The sequence below is a fragment of the Corylus avellana genome, chromosome 4 (genome assembly GCF_965113065.1).
Source record: "Corylus avellana chromosome 4, dhCorAvel1.hap1.2, whole genome shotgun sequence".
Lineage (NCBI taxonomy): Eukaryota > Viridiplantae > Streptophyta > Magnoliopsida > Fagales > Betulaceae > Corylus > Corylus avellana.
The window spans coordinates 736,811-741,173 of record NC_142493.1 but is presented as its reverse complement, the minus strand read 5'-3'; the positions used below and the strand labels follow the sequence as shown (position 1 = coordinate 741,173).

At 37.5% G+C, this 4,363-nt stretch overlaps 1 long non-coding RNA gene across 1 annotated transcript; it reads right to left on the bottom strand.

The window, feature by feature from the left end:
* Positions 1 to 2,066: 2,066 nt before the first annotated feature.
* Positions 2,067 to 3,373, bottom strand: LOC148586070 (uncharacterized). Its single transcript, XR_015911999.1, has 3 exons — positions 3,258 to 3,373; positions 2,385 to 2,478; positions 2,067 to 2,214 (listed from the first exon to the last, which is right to left on the bottom strand). It is a non-coding gene; the product is annotated as an uncharacterized LOC148586070 (long non-coding RNA).
* Positions 3,374 to 4,363: the final 990 nt, after the last annotated feature.

Here is a 4,363-nt window from a genome sequence, read left to right as displayed (position 1 = left end):
CCAATAGGAACGACACACAACTTACTCTGAATATTAACAAGCTAATCCAAACGAGCAACGGGTCAATACAAATGATCATCCTTGATGATTGAGTCTAACTGGGTCTCAAGTTTACTATGAGCAGTATAGATGACTCTATGCCCATACTTCTCATAGAGCAATCCATCCAGGTGCCAAGCATCAAACCAATATGAATACTCTTCTTATTACCAACATCAAAAGAAAGAAAACGTTTTGCTTCATATCTAAACTTCAATAGCTTTTTCCAATTCCAAGTGCAAATCTCTCCCTCTCATGACTCTTTTGTTTATACCATGAAAAACTATTTTTTACTTTATGGCGTTCATCTTGTGTACATTTTCGTTAAGTTGGCATACTTCATCGACCATTAATTAGAAAAATATATATTAACGGTGGATGGAGCATACAAATTCAACAAAGATATACGCAAGATAGATGTCAAAATGCAAAAAAAAAAAAAAAAAAAAAAAAAAAAAAAAGAGAAAAAGAAAAATTCTTATACCATTCTCTAATGCTCTTGTAAAAGTTTGCAGTGGTTTAACATAGATTTGGATTTGACTTTCTTTTTTGTTTAGTTATCCGAGCCCTTAACAGCCTTAATTTTTATTTCAAAAGTAAAAAAGTTCGAGATGTAACTGTCTAAGATGCCATGGGACACAGTGCAATACTCTTCACCCGTACCATGTATCAAGTTCCTTAAGGAGTGGCACTTTGCAAATAAGCCTATTGTCGTACTGATAAACCAACAAGGGAATATGAAAAACAAAAATGCACTCCAAGTGATTCAGGGACGTGGAATGATGGCCTTCTCTTTCACTCGGCAGGCCCAAACCCCATATGCGCCCCCCAGGAGTCCACCTGGACCTCATCAAGTAAGGTCTTGTTCGCAACTTTAAATGAATATAGTACATACATTTATTATATATACACACACGTGTATGTATATATTCATGCAAGCAATTTTAGGCAAAATTCATAATGCACCTTTCAATATATATATCTTGTGCAATCAGATCCAAAAATACACTTTATTTTATGGAGGCGAGGATAAAAATGGATCGGACAATTTTCCAAGAGTGCAAATGTTGTGGTTAAACATCCAATCATACAGAAAGCACAGATTTCCATAGAATTGTCTCATGTTGAAAAAAGCAACGATCGGAAACTCACAAACTCTTGGACAAAGAAAATTAAAAAAATTCTTTCTTTCCTCCAAGAATGAGACTAAATGGGTCGTGTTGACCGAAGGGTCTACGGGGAGAGTCATTGACTCATTGATCATGGGGTGACAATTCTAAACGTCTTGGAGAATTTTGAAGAGTGGACAGAGAATATACATCAGAGAAGCTTCGAGGATTGCTTCAAAAACTTCCATGTCAAGCTTCTTCGAACTCGTCTCCCGCCATTGACATCATGGAATGCTTGATTGTTCGTGTATCGTAGGGGTGCACCATCAGCTTAAAGTTCTGCCACATTGACTATTTTATAAATAAGGGACTTATTCCCGGCAAATAAGGATGTCCGTGTCTAAGTTTTGCAACTATCATCTGTTCGAGGAGTTTATGTGCATGTGCACGCAAGATCAAATCTTTCTCATTAACAAGCGATCGACTCTACCAGCACAATAGAGAAACGATGCCACTGCCGAACAACAACCTCCATCATCGATGGAAAGTTTCCACATTAAATTGAATCCCTTCAATCGACTACACCAGCAGCCCCATTCGAGAGATACAATGACGTCGAAAGCTAACATTATCCAGTCAAGACTTGTCCCTTCTTTACATACCTCCAAGAAAGAGATTATAGCGTGTTAAAAGACCTAGCTATCACCACCCTTCCCGTTAAATACAAATGTGAAAGGCATTTATAACCACCTATAAAACACTGAATATGGCAGTTCAAGAATAGATGCAATCATGTAAGCATGCTTTTACGGAGACAAACATCACCCGGACAACCAAAAGGAGCAACCACATCCCTGATCATATAAAATGGGGATACAGAGGCAAGTATATACCATTTCACTGCCAATCCCGACATCTCCTGCTGCAACGTCAAGCTGTTGTACGATTATATTTGACAATTTTATCTCCAGATCAGAATCAGCTATAAAACTATCTTAATTTGTTTAACTCGTTTAGCAAAATCAGATGTTGCCATATATCTGTAATCTTTATCGTTGCCTGTCATCTGCAAACAAACTCACAGGTGACAAAACATGAAAAGCTAAAATATGTGGGATACACAAATTTGCCCTTACACAAGACTCAAACTTAATTGAGTCACTGTAAAAAGACATGCATGCGTGCGTGCATACATACATACACACAAATCAAATAGAAGCCCCAAAAATATCATACCTTTTCTAGTATACCGGTCATTGCTAAATTGGCCGCCATCTCTGTGCGAGAAAATGAAGGTGCTGTGAGCACCTAACTCACAAACATCAATACTCTGAGAGAGGAACAGAATATAGGTAATCAGTAACCATAAAATTACATTTGCATAAGTGAAATATAAAATTCAAAAGGAGAAATGAAATATGTTCAACTACACATACAAAAAAAAAAGCCTCAAAATCCATGAAGGAACCTATTACAAAAAAAGAGGAAACAATTTGAAATTCAAAAATGGCAAATGTCTCCTCGAGCAAGGCAAGCAAGCACACGCTGCTTAAGAACACAACACAAATATATATATACGCATAACGTATACTCATTGTTGTTGAATCATAGCACATAAACAAAATTGCATGCCCACGATTGTTTGGTGTTAGCTACAAAAATCCTTTGTTTCCCCGTTCCGCTTGAGTTTTGCAAGTGAGTCAAAGCCTTAATATACCAACGCAAAAAAGAGGAACGAACAAAACACACTTCCTCAAACTAAACCTACACCCAGAACCACACACACCATCCGACACACAAACACACATCATCAAGTACAATGGGAGGAAAAAAGAAATAAAAGAATCCTTAGCCAAACCATGTGCCAGTAATCTACATTAGATTAAACACCCGAATCAAAAAAAATTCACCAAATAGCTTCACTCCAGAACCCTAGAGAACCTTCTCGTCTGATATTATTTCTTTATAATACACAAAATTAAGAAAATTAAGCCGGATTGCAGTATCGGAAACCCTAGAAAATAGGAACGAAATGCAGAGAAAAGGAACAGAAACGGAGGATCTTAAACGCATTGAAGAAAGAAAGCTTAGAGAGAAACGGAGACGTACCTGCGGGGAAGTAATTTGATTTGTGATTGTAGCGATCGATTCGCAGCTCTCTCTGTCAGTCTCTCAGTGTGTGTCTCAAAGACTCAAAAGGCTTTTTGATTTTTGGTTCTTTAGGCTTTCACTCGTACGCTGGTTGAATAGAGAATGATGGGGAAAGCTAAAAACCCCATGCTCTGTACTAAAGCCTTGGACCCAAACGCATGCCACCGAGAAAACGCTAACATGAATTCGGGGGGCCTCATTGGGTTTTTTAACGGGCTCTCTTAAATCAGAGGCCACGTATTTTGCTTTGATTAAAAGTTATATGATGCTGTGCAATAATTAGGGGTGTCAACCCGGTCCGGTTTCCCGGTTTTTGGCCAAAACCGGAACCGGAACCGGGGTACCCCGGTTCTTGGTTTTGGGAAACCGGAACCGGAACCGGGACCCCGGTTAACCGGGGTCCCGGTTCCCGGCCGGTTCCGGTTTTACCTGGTCCGGTACCCGGTTTTTTAAAATAATTAGTGTTTGGAGCTTATTTTAGGTATTGGGCCTAAAATAAGCCCATTATTTTTTTCATAAGTTAGCTCATTTAAAAAAGAAACTATTAATCTTTTTGTCTAAATTAAAGAGGCTTTATTGTGATTGTTTCAAATAATTAAAAAATAAACCTAAAAAAGCATAAAAATCCTAAATAATCAATGTTTTTGCCTATATGAGCCTTAAAAATAAAAATTCAAATTTTTTAAAATACCCTAAACATAATTTTAAATTAGATACATAAATAAAACATTAAAACAATAAAAAGTATTGTTTTATATATATACTGAGTATTGCGTAATACTAAGAGTAAAAGAATTAAAATATATATATATATATATATATATATATATATATATATATATATATAATACCCGGTTCCGGTTTTCCCGGTTTTGACCGGGTGCCAAAAACCGGGACCGGAACCGGGGTCCCGGTTTTTTTTTTTTTTGAAACCGGAACCGGAACCGGGTCCCGGTTTTCCGGTTTCCCGGTTTCCCGGTTTTCCGGTCCCGGTTCCGGTTTCCCGGTTATTTTTGACACCCCTAGCAATAATGTTTATTAGGAAAAATAAATTAGATGAAAGA